The sequence below is a fragment of the Lynx canadensis genome, chromosome X (genome assembly GCF_007474595.2).
Source record: "Lynx canadensis isolate LIC74 chromosome X, mLynCan4.pri.v2, whole genome shotgun sequence".
NCBI classification, from domain to species: domain Eukaryota; kingdom Metazoa; phylum Chordata; class Mammalia; order Carnivora; family Felidae; genus Lynx; species Lynx canadensis.
Genome location: NC_044321.2, coordinates 120,582,919 through 120,595,389, shown reverse-complemented (window position 1 = coordinate 120,595,389; position 12,471 = coordinate 120,582,919). Strand labels below are relative to the sequence as shown.

The window sequence follows — 12,471 nt, the reverse complement described above, 5'->3', positions numbered from 1 at the left end:
TGCTCCCAGATACGTGAGCTGGTTTGAAATATTTAGTATTAGAAACCACTTTCCCACGTCAGTCCTCCCAGGCTGTGTTCCTTTTTGCCTCTGAACTCTCTCGAGTCGTGGGAAATGGATCCGTGGTGTCCTGTTCCCCTGGCGCCTCGCTGCTCTGACCGCCTGTAGCCCAGCAGCCTCAGTAGGAACTGAACCTGGGAGCTTGTTGGAAACGCAGATCCCCAGACCTGCCCCCGGCCTTCTGGTGAGGGCCTGCGCTTGAGCAAGCTCCCGGCTGCTCCCCGCCCCGTGCACATTAGTGCTTGGACGGCACCGCTCTGGCACATCTACCCAAGCGCAGTACTCCAGAGGTCACCAGCGGATGGCAGTTGTGGCCGTGTTGTGCAGTTTCACTACCTGGGATAGGAGTCCTCTGTGTCTGGACACAGTCGAAGGCATTTAAAACACTTGGAGAGCTCTCTTGCTCTCCTCGTTTATCTGCTTGGTTCAGAAACCATGCTGTGCCTGCCCTGTGACGTTTGAAGCACTTTCCCCTTTGAAGAACGGCTGTCTCGTCTGTTAGCACCTACTGTGTGCCCTACGTGGAGGGCTGCCTCCTTGTATTGTTTTGTTCTACGTGTCTTTGTCTGTGGGCCCCTGAACATGTTGTTTTAATATTTTTAAATTCATTTTTTATTTTTTTACTTTAAAATTATTTTTTTAGAGAGAGTGCACACATAACACACACAAGTGGGTGGGGGGGGGAGAAAATTCCAAGCAGGCTCCACACCCAGCACAGAGCCCGATGCTAGGCTTGATCACAACCACGAGGTCATGACCTGAGCCCAAATCAAGAGTTAGACGTTCAACAGACTGAGTCACCCAGGCGCCTCTAAGAATTTTCTTTTCTTTTTAAGTAATCTCTGTACCCAAGGTGGGGCTCGAACTCATGACCTCAAGATCAGGAGTTGCATGCTCTCCCAGCTGACTCAGCGTGGTGCCCCGGAACCACTTAACTCCTGTCAGCTGTACGCAAACCTCCAAAAGAACGAGCAAGAGAGATCTCTCTCTGCAGGGTCAGGTTTGGTTATGTTATGGCAGTTGCTTTGTGTGTTCCCACTCACAGTCGTCACTCAGCGGACACGTGAGCATTACTTGCCACGAGACGGTGCCGGGTTGTTGCCACGGAAAGGAGAAGACGACAGGCAGTTGGGGGAGGCCTGCACATGAGTAGCCCTTCTTGCCCTGTGTTGGAGCTACGGCTGGAGAGGATGCCTGGGGTGCCACGCCCGTACAGATCCACACGTAGAGTCGCAGCGTCTGAAGAAGGACTCAACATTGGGAAGTCAGGAGACTGGATCCCCCCAGGTCAGGGCGTGGCTTTGGATAGGCTCCTCCCCTCTTGGCACTCTGTGTTCTCATCTGTTAAAATGAGGGCTTGTCTCTAAGACTGCGTGGCCCTGTGACCTCACCTCTGTGTGTGAGCTGTTTGTGTGGCTCATTAGGGTTCTGGTTCCGTTCAGACCCAGGAAGAACTTTAATAATCGGCTTTGTTCTGTGGGCCTTATCAGTGGAGAGACAAGTGGCCCGAGTCGCACAAGTTCTAAGTGGCCCGAGCCCAAGCTCACACCTAGTCTGATCCTCTGCTCAGATAGCCGCTCATCTGGTGGGAGCTGTCAATATCAGATTGTTGGTTTTCAGCCCGCCTCTGACTGTAGACCAGATGGTGGGCTGGTTTTTTCCCCCAAGTAGTTATTGCCCAGCTTTTGGTAGAAAGGCTCCTGTGCCGTTTATAAGCTAAAGTCTACCTTCCTGCATGTCCTCCTTGTTAGTGTTGCTTTCACGAGTCTGACTACTCTCTCGGTCCCTTTCATACAGCTGAAGATTATTGCCATCTGGTAACACATAGTCCTTGGAGGAAGATGAGGCTTTAAATACATAAAATAAATTTTTTGAAATGTTATTATTCCCGTAACCGCTGTTGACCTATACCTTTGCTGTGTATCTTCCTAAGAGTTTTTTACACCTGATAGCAGCTACCACTTGCTAAGCATTCTATATACCACACCCAAGCAGGGGTGCCTGGAGGGTTCAGTTGGTTGAGCATCAGACTTAATTTTGGCTCAGGTCATGATTTCACCGTTCGTGAGTTTGAGCCCCATGTCAGGTTCTGAGCTGACAGTGAGGAGCCTGTTTGGGGTTCTCTCTGTCTCTCTGCCCCTCTCCTGCTCACTTACATGTGGGTGCGTTCTCTCTCTCTCTCTCTAAATAAACATTTAAAAAAAAAAAAAGAGGCTCTGGGGCGCCTGGGTGGCTCAGTCGGTTAAGCGTCCGACTTCGGCTCAGGTCATGATCTCATGGTTTGTGAGTTCGAGCCCCGTGTCGGGCTCTGTGCTGCCAGCTCAGAGCCTGGAGCCTGCTTCGGATTCTGGGTCTCCCTCTCTCTCTGCCCCGCCCCTGCTCACAGTGTCTCTTTCTCTCAAAAATAAACATTAAAAAACTTTTCTTTAAAAGGCGGGCTCAACCAGTAGCTGCCACGTGGGAACTTGCATTTTCTTTCTACCAAGTTTATCATGAGCATCGTTCTAGAACAACTGATCTGCCTCTCCAGCATTATTGCATGTCTAACCAGTTATCCACTGTTGAGCATCAAACCCCTCTTCCCCCATTTTTCTGGTCATAAACCGTGAAAACACCCCTCAGTTGCCATTTTGCACGCACCTCAGGCCAGGTGCTGTGGGTCTCCTGATCCTGTTGGAAGCCTCTGCCTCTTTCGTTTGTGTTTGCACATGTTGCGCTGGTAGGTGCTGGCTCGGCCCCTGAACCCGAGGAAATTCGTCTGAGTGTGGGGTGCGTGGGTCAGGTGTGGTGAGAGCGAGGGTAGAGGGCTTTGAGTGCTGCTTTCTGAGTTTGCACCTGACCTCCGTGTGGCAGAGGGCACTGCATCTTGGTCAGAGTCGCGTGTCCGTGTTTGACAACGGCGCAAAGGTTGGAGTGGGTGGGAGAGTCCAGATGGAGGGAGACCGAGTCGGAGTTTGTGGGAGAGCGAGCTGCCGGTGGCCTGAGGCAGGGCACGGTAGCAGGGGTGCTGAGGGAGGTTGGAGAGGTGCAGGTGAGAAGGGAAGGAGCCAGCGGGGTTTCTGAGGCTGAGGGGCTGGCGGTTGTGCTGGGGGCGCTTGCAGGGTGGCGGTGCCAGAAGATCCATGTGTTGGAAGGAAGGGAGCTGGCAGGGCTCGCTGGCAGGAATGAGGACCAGGCTCAAGGAGGCAAAGGGCGGCCAGTCAGCAGGATGGGCCGTGGGCGGCTTCGTGGAGGGGTTGACGGATGGGTAGAGGGAAGTGCCGGCAGGGTGGCCGCTCCCTGGGATTGAGATGCGGTGAAACGGAAACATGCCAGGAGAGGTAAGACCGGGATAGAGACCCAGAGACTGCAGTGCAGGTTAGTGGATGTGGGGACCACGGAGGAAGAGAGCGATGCTCAGAAGAGAGGCTGCTCGTGGCACTGGCTCCGAGCAGGGTCAGGAGCACGTTGGGTGGCTGGAATTGGGTTGAGCACTCCTCATAATTGGGGAAGAGGGCCTTGGGCTTAAAGAAAGCATCACATCCTTAAATAAGCCTGCTCTTCCCTCCAGCAGTGGGCGGCAGGGGGTGGGAGCGGGGTCTGGGCTTTCGTCCCCGCTCTGCTGCATGGGTCCCCTCTCTGCTGCATGGCGGCGCTGATGTGGGCAGCTCCTTCCCTTCCCGGGTCCTCGTGCTCCTTTCTCTTTGGGCTGGGCCACGGAGTTGAGAACTGCTGTCCCAACCCAGAAGCCTGGAGGTGCTCTGCCATTTTTCCTTGTCCCCTGTGATCTGTCCCTGTGGGTTTTGTTTTTTTTAATCCTGGTAAAGTACACGTAACGTTAACCGTCGGAACCATTTTGAAGCGTACGGTGCAGTACTGTTGAGGCCGTGCACGCTGTCGTACAGCCACGTTCCAGAACTCTTCGCCTTATAGAACTGAGACCGTCCCCCTTTGATGGCCTAGGGATCCCACCTCCCGAGCCTGCCTTCCTCATCTTTGGAACCACTGCCATGGCGGCACTGCTCTCATCCCAGCTGGGCTTCCTGATGCCATTTGTGCCCCCGTAGCCCCAGACAAGTGATCTTCCCGACACGGAGAATTGATCCCACCACTCCCTCCTTTCAGTCCGTCCCTCCACAGCACCTTTGGCCTAGAGGCTTGACAGCCAGCTCCTTCAGGACGTGAGCCCTCCTTTGCAGCCTTCTATAGTCTCTGCCTTGCCCTCTATATGTCATGAGCTGGCTCTGTGGTTCCCCTTTCCCAAGTGTTTCTGTGGCATCTGCTTGGAAGCCCCCCTCCCCATTCTCCCCTGATGGCCCAGCTAACGCCTGCTGCCTCTTCATGCTTTCCTGAAGCGTCTCTCCCGACTCTGCTCTGTGAGGCCCGCTCCGCACCGTTCGCTGGCCTTAAAGGCTGTCCTCCAAGGCCCCGGGCAGCCTGTGAGGTGTGGCACGGGAACCTGGGCTCGTCCGCTGCAGGCTGGTCAGCTCTGTGCCGAGGGGCTGGGTGCGCACCACGGGCTGGTTAAACCACTAGGGACTGAGTAAGGCGTTGTGGGCAGGTGAGGACAGTTTTAGGCCTCTGTCCGGGTTGAGCCTGGCAGACTGCCACGGCAGGCGTTCTAGATTGGAAGCCCAGCTCTCCGGTCTCCTGAGCTCCCGCAGTAGAGACCCCAGGGGCGTTATGAAAACAGCGCGTGGACCCCCAGAAGGTGCGGATGGCTGTTGGCCCCGGCACCACACTTGGGTCCTCCGGTCTGTGGCAAGGATACCTGCAGGTTGCTGCTTAGTAAAGATTTGGGCAATTGCAGGCTCTGTCCAGTCTATTAGTATCTCACACCCCTTTCCTCGGTTCTTGCTTCCCCACTTGAGACTGGCAGCTGGCCATCATCCCTCTGGAGTCGCTGGGACTGTGGCCGCACAGCAGCTCCTGCTGGGCTGTTTTGAGTGTTCAGAGGGCCACACTGTCTCTTTTTTTCCCTCTGCTTTTGCTAAAATGTCAGTCCGGGTCGGGACCAAAGTAGTGCTCACCATCCAGACCCAGGACCCCTGGACCCCGCAACGTGTAACGACCTGAATTTGGTCCACAGGGATCTCTTGTCTTCTGTGTACCCCTCTGGGTTGGATTGTGTTGCTTCATTTAGTCCAGATGGGGCTACCCCTCTGCTTCTCTGCCAAGTTTCTCTCCTTAATGGCCACTGACCTAGTGGCTGGGTTGCTTGTTTGAAGCTGATTGAGTCCCTGTTAACCCCCAGGGTAGAATTCATCCAGACCCTCTGAGGCGGGCAAGGGCTCTGCTTTGCCTTCAGGCCAGCCCTGCTTACCGCCGGCCTCTAGCTCTGGGGACAGCTGCTGCCTGCGTGACTACCGGGGCTTGTGCTGAAGGTGAGGGGAGCCGAGCCGCCTGCCTGTGCCGGGCAGGGGCCCGCGTCCGGCCTGGGCTCTGCTGCTCTGCCCTGACCGTTGGCCGCTTCCCCCTCCCCCCGTGATGACCCGTGGCGGCCCTGAGAGGCAGGCTGCTGTGACCGTAGTGGGCTTGGGAATCGGATATGGCTTTGGAAACCTGGGTCTGTTCCTGGCTGTTCGGTGACCTCGCGTAAGTCACGTAAGCAACTTCCCTGAGCCTTTCCCCGGATCTGTAGAGCGAGGACGAGGGTACTCCTTGTGTGCTTGGGGTGGGGGTTGAGGGGATTCAGGAGATGTTCTCAGCCTCGTTTCTGGCACGTAGGGAGTATTTTGTGAATAGTAGCTGTTCTCTGCATCACCTCGAGGAGGGCTAGACTCTTGTGGGCTTTTCCTCACTGTGCGGTAGGCTGTGCCAAGCCCAGGTGGAGAGTCAACGAGAAGGCCCAGTCTTGGTCCTCAGGGACCTCGTGTCCCTGGTCGGGCACGGGGCTGGTGGAGTGGAGCGGGAAAGGCACTGCAGCCGGAGCAGAAGGTCGGGGGAGGGCATCCTCAGGGCACCCAGTGAGGTGGTGTTCGGGGGCTCTCAGCCCGGGCCAAGTGCTGGAACCGCCCCGGCTGCTGCTCTCTTTCTTGACCATTTATAGAGGCGGACTAGGAGTCTGGCCGTGCCCCCGCCCCAGCGCCCCAGTGCGATTTCAGCAGCGAGCGCCTCATGGCCGCTCCCCACTGCCAGGGTCCCCTCGCCGTGGATTACTTTGAAGCAAATCCCAGATCTCATGTTTATGGGCAAAGCAAAATTTAGGTTTGTCTCTTTGCAAAGAGAGGAACTTAAAGTCCTAAGCAATAGTAAGGACTTTATGGTAACAGCTTTGTCATGTAATCTTGTTAGTGACTATTCATGTATTCTTGATTGCCTTGTAGGTTTGGGGTTGGGGTTTTTTTCTTAATTTTTTTAACGTTTTTATTTATTTTTGAGACAGAGCATGAGCAGGGGAGGGGCAGAGAGAGAGGGAGACACAGAATCTGAAGCAGGCTCCGGGCTCCGAGCTGTCAGCACAGAGCCCGATGCGGGGCTCGAACTCGCAGACTGAGATCATGACCTGAGCCGAAGTCGGACGCTCAACCGACGGAGCCACCCAGGTGCCCCGGGGTTGGGGTTTTTTATAGTTTGTTTAAATTGGTATCTAGGTGAGGCAACTAAGGGATTTTTAAAATCCTGATGCTCAGGCCTGCTGAAAGATGGAGTGATTTAGGTGGCGGCCTTGTCACAGAAGGCCGGGCACGGCTTTGGTTCTCAGTTCCTCTTGCCCCGCTGCTCTATCGGTGGCTGTATTGGCTGCGGTCATTTTTCTGAGGGTACGAACAGATCTGGACACCAGGACAGCACTGCAGACCTGGACACTGAGGAAGTCTTATGGAAGCGCCCCCTCCAAGGCCCACTCCGCCCACTTGTAGGGGCATGCGGTGTCCTGTGGGTGCTGGGCCAGGAGGGGCTCTGGTGGAGGGGCTGTGCTGAAGCAGGAGACAGGGAATTCTTCACACACTGTCCCAGCAGGACCGTCTGACATGCCTCGGAAAAAGCCTCGCGGAACGAGCGTCCACTTTTAAAATCCAGATTGTCTGCTCAGCTACTTGATTTGGTCTGAAGAATTCCCTTCTTTGTGCTCTAAAAGCAAATGGTGAATGATCTCCTCCTTTGGGGCAGAGCACCAAGTGCGCAGAGGTTCCTTCTTCTGGGCTCCAAGGTCATTGAAAGCCTGGCCTTCCAGGAGGGCCCCTTTCTGAGGCAGAGGGTGTGGGAGCCGGGAGCAGGGTTCTGGACGGAAAGGGACCAGTAGGGCTCCCTGCACTGCCCTCTACCAGCTGTCTGCAGGGTGGAACTGCTCGTGCTGCCAGAGCGTGCTGGTGGCACTGAAGAGCTGGACTTGGCCATTTAATGTCATTCTAATTCATTTAAACTCAAAAGGATATGTGGCTGGTGGCCTTCGCACAGGACTGTGTAGCTGAAACCACTTCTCATCCTTTAATTCGATGCCCTGGTCCAAGCATGTTTCCCACGCTCCCAGCGCGGCACATTGCCTGCTGGAGGCACTGCCTTGTTTCCTTTGGACTTTAGTTACTACCGTGCTGGGCACATCCAGGGCTGACGGCTCCCTCCCTCCCACTCCTTTGACTTCTGCGGTCACCAGGTGGACCACCGGCATGTTTGAGTCCTGGCTGTCTGCCCTCCCTCATTCAGTTGCTCTCTGTTCTCCAGGTTACACAGAACCTATCAGATAGCTGGTTGCAAGAAGGCAACACGATAGCCCCCCCACCCCCAGCAGCACAGCTCGCTCCTGTCCGTTGCTTCTCTTTAGTTCTATGGGGTGGACAGCCACATGCTTCCACCCGGGTCCCCTCTAGCTGGCTTCACTGGCCTCAGGGTGGGCGAGCACCACCTGGCTGTTGCTATAGGCGCTGGCATTTACCCTGACCCTTGTGCCCCGCCTCCCCATTTTCTATAGCCTCTGTGCTTGAGGGCTAAGAGGAAGGTCAGGCACGTATGCAAGGGTGTTCACGGGTAGGCCCTCTGGAACGACTGTCCTTGGATCTTGAGTCAACTCTTCCTGCTGTTTTCTAGGCCTTCTTTTCATGCTCCAGGCTTCTTAGGGTGTGAGTTTCCTGGGGCCGCTTCTGCACTGTTACTTTCATTCTACTGTCCCCGAAGCCTTTTGCTAGGGCATCACCTGGCTTTTGGTTCCTCTCCATGATGGCCTTTTCCTCCTGTATGTTTTTTCCTGGACAGGTGGGCAGGCTGGGGTCACCCAGAATCCACCCTGTGGAGCTCCTTTCTGGCGCCAGGCTGCAGTCAGTCTGGAGAGTCAACAGGTGGCACTGTGACACTAGCTTGTGCCCACTTGCACAGGGGCAGCGGAGTGAAGGGGAGTTGCCTGCCTACTTGTCCCCATAGTGGGGTCCTGGTGACCCAGTGATGCAACTCACCCGAGGGCATGGCACCAGGAGATGCCTGGTAAATGCTAAGTGGGCAGGATCAGCAACAGGGTCAGGGTCATGGGGGGCGGGGAGGGGGTTGCCACAACCATGGAATATTCCATTTGGACCTTGGGAGGACCCTCCCCTTGCTTGTACCCCACTTCCTGTTAAGCCCCTGTCTGCCTCCCCCACTTGCCCAGAAGAGGGACACAGGATTGGTGCAAAGCACGTAAGAACCATGTCTTCCCCACTTGATATGGTTGGCACTGTTTCTTTAGTGTCCACACAGAGAGTCTGTTTCTCCCGCGTTCCCTGTTTACTCAACCTTTTATAAAAGCACGAGAGCACTGCTCAGTGTCCAAAAACATTTTATAAGAAAGCTGAGTTGAATTCAGGTATTTGGGGATGACGTTTATCTGCCAAGGAGACATCTGGATTTTCTTAAGGTTTGTGTGCCGGCTTTTCCCCTCTGTCGCTGGGTGCATTTATTCCGGACGCTGGGCCTGTCAGCCTCGTGCCTTTGGGAAATCCCTTTGGCTCCTGGGTTCTCGTGTGTTGTCCAGACGTGGATGGCTAAGAACAGTCACGTGCCTGCATCATAGTTCTTGGGCAGTGGAGCAGAGTGTGATGGAGGGTAAGGGGCAGGAGACAGAAAAGAGTACATCAGTCTTTTGTCCTGCCTGGCATCTCTTACTTAGGCTATTGAGATTTGGAGATTCTGAAGCTGAGCTCTTCTCCCGTGTCTGCTCTGTCCTGGGTCTGGGGCCTGATGGAGACTCAGAGCACTGAGGGAACTCATAAAAGAGCACATTGGTGTGCCGTGAAGGGCCGCGGGGGTAGTGGCGCAGCTGGATCTTGACGGGCAGGTTGGAGGCAAGAACTCGGGCCCAGTATGCGGGGGCACTTCCAGAAGGCCAGCTCCTGGGCTCACTGCTCTTGGCTTGGCCCTGGGCCCCCCGGCTTTGGTGATGAGTGTTTTTCCGCCTGCCTCTTAGCTACCACTGCAGTCACGAGCCTGGCTTGCTCATCAGCACGGTCTTACATGGCATCTCTCCACCGCTGTTTCCCGTCACCCTATTGCTCGACTGAGTGGCAAGTTCTGTGCCTGTGTCCTTGTCAGTGTGGCTGGGTTGAGGGACAGTGGAGTTGGGCGGGGGGGAGCCAGGGCCCCGGGGAACAAATGACGATTTGGAGAGGTGGTAAGGGGGAGAACAGAGTGACAGCAGCGTGGCCACGCAGCACGGCCACGTGGGGGTGTGCAGAGGCGCTGTGGGAGAACCAGGAAAGGAGGACCCAGGAGGGTCAGGAAAGGCTTTTTGGGAAGGTGGTGGTTGAGCTGGATGTGACTCGGCGGTGGGCGTTCTGAGACAGAAGAGGAAAGGCTGCTGCAGGCTGGGGTGCGGTGGCATGGAGAGCAGGCGAGCGAGAACCTGGCGTGTTCCAAGAATGCCCGGCCATTGGGTGTTACTGGAGCAGAGCCTCCGTGGGTGGTGAGGGGAGAGGGCCCACGGTGGGTCTGGCATCAGAGGGCTTGAAGCAGAGGGGTGACACGATCAGATTGTCCTGGAGAAAGACCACTCTGGTTTGCTTCTGGGGTGTGGATTGCAAAGTCGGATGGTCGTGGATAGGGAGGAGGCTCTCAGGAGCTGTTAAAATCACCCAGGGAAAGGAGTATTGAGGCCATCGCTGTTGGCAGTGGGGACGACTGGGAGATTGTCTGGAGGTGATGTGGACGGGACTGGGTGGGGGCTGGGGGTGGAAGGAGAAGGGTGCAAGGTGCTGTAGAAGCAGAGTGTGGGTAGATTGGCAATGTCCTTCACAATGGGGTGCAGGGACGGCCCGCCCAAGGACATGCTGAGCGGGGCTTGTTTCGGGGCCCCTCTGGAGCCGCCTTTAGCAGGCAGTTAGATGTAGGGGTTTAGCGTGAGATCAACCCCGTTGGTGGTGAGTTCAGTGGGTAGTGAGGGTTGCTTGAGTCCGAGGCGGGAGAGACTCCCACAAGGAAGGCAACCTGTCAGCTGCACCGAGTGCCACGAATAAGCGCCCCAGGGATTCCAGGGCACTCCTTTGATCTGGTGGTTAGGCCAGAAGCTGTCCTGCCCCTGACTTGGCCAGGGCAGGTCTTAGGTTAGTGGGCTGCCGAATGGAGGGAGGAAAGGAGGGAGGAGAGGAGGAGGGGCTTGGGCCAGCAGGAGGGAGAGCTCCTTGAGAGCCAGGTTCCTGGAGGGAGGAATTACCAGAACCGACCAGGGCAGGGTTGGAGGAACAGGTCTGACAGGGAGCCAGAGGATGAGAGATCAGGGGCTGGGGCAGGGTACCGGAGGGTGCCTGCTCTGGTGGTTTCTGTCCCGCACCGAATGGGGTGATCCTCACTAAGGGCAGTGAGCTCGGGCGGGGCTGGAGCAGGTTGAGGTTTCGGGAAGCTCCTTGCAGGGCTCTTGTGCTAGTTTCTGGGGTTTTTCCCTGGCCTGTGTTAGTAACCCTGCTTCTCCGTAGCTGGGGACATGCTGGGAGGGTGCTGAGGAGAGCTGGGCTCCTGCTGTGTCGCTAGCGTCATCACCACAGTCACTCTGGACCCAGCCTCCCTGGATGACCGGGGTGGGGGTGGTAGCCGTGGTCACTTAGAGCGCTGCTGGAGTCCCTCTCACGTCAGCCCTCTGCCTGGCCTTGTCGTGACACAGGGGGTGTGTCACTCTTGGGCTTACTTGCCCCATCTTTGCCTGCTGGGTCCACCAGGTGGCACACGTGCCCTCCCCCCAGGCCGTGTCCATCTGGGAGGAGGGGCTTCCTCCACATCATCAGAATCTGCTCAGAGCTGCCTGAGTACTCCTTGCTGGGAGGTATAAGAGGTTGGGGCTTAGTCAGACTTGCCTTTCTTTCTGGGTCCTTCCAGTGATTTCCGCCCTGCTGACATGAGTCAGGTGTGTTGCTTTTCTCTGGCTTCTGGGGTGCTTGGGAGTTCCTTCCACTTCCAGGGCTCCAGCCCTGTATAGTCAGGGGCTGAGACAGGGAAACCTGAGCCCTGGGCCACGAGGTCCCAGCTGCTAATTTTAGAGAGCACATGTCATTGGAAACTCTCCCTTCCTGCCAGGAACCAGCAGCCTGGCTTTCCCCATACTGCCAGGGGCCCCTGGAGCCTCTCTGCAAACCAGGAAGCACGAGGGGCATATGAGGGCCCCTGTGTGCCCACCTCCCCTACCCCTTACCCAAGTGCTTGTTCATGACAGGGACTCTTTTGGGGGCCAGCGCCAGCAGGGCAGCTCACGTGGTTTCTGTCCCCATCCCTTCGGGCCATCTGAGTAGCAGGTATCCACGAGAACCCTGCGAAGGCTGGCAGGTGCTTGGAAAGGATGGTCTGGGAGCAGGCATCCAAGTCTGTCTTGTCTCTTCTGAGCAAGCACTTTGTTGTGGAAACACCCTGCACAAAGCGGAGTCTTTCCCTGTTCCCCAGGGGTGCCCGTAAGCGCCTTCCTCGTAGCTGTAGCTGGCCTGGGCCTGTGTCCCAGGTGTGTGGGACCCGTCTCCTTTGTTACTGTTGGAGCCGGGCCTTTTCCAGTTCCCCTCTCCTCCCATCAGGCAACGTAGCAAGCGCAGGGGTGGCCGTCGGGGGAAATGCAGCAGCCCGTGACCCCCAGCTGCCACCTATTTGCCATTCGTTGGCGGGTCTGGACCTGAGGTGTGTGTCGGGGCCCTGATTCTTCCTTTTCTGCTTCCCTAGCCCCGGGAGTCCTTTCTGTGTTTCTCTCATTTGGCGTGGGAGCAGTTCCCTCCAAATGGAGAACGGGTGGTGGTTCCAAGCTTGGACCTTGTGGTCAGAGAGACTGGAGTGGGGATTTCTGCCGTGTCCGTTTTTGGCTCTTGACGTCAAGCAGTTGCTTTAGCCAGTTTCCCCTCTATGAAACGGGGGCAGTGATCCTGCTACAGTATCAGGTGGGTGTGAGGATTTGGCCCAGGAGTTGGAAATGCCCCCAGATGCTAGCTGCTCTCATCGTTTATCACGACGAGCCTGACTTCACGGCAAGGAAAATGGTACTGTGGCTTCTCTGGAATACCC

The 12,471-nt window shown here is 56.3% G+C and overlaps 1 protein-coding gene across 3 annotated transcripts in view; it reads left to right on the top strand.

Annotated features, from left to right (window-relative positions):
* BCAP31 (B cell receptor associated protein 31) overlaps positions 1-12,471 on the top strand; it is a 30,474-nt gene that overhangs the window by 14,175 nt on the left and 3,828 nt on the right. The gene's annotated exons all lie outside the window — the stretch shown is intronic.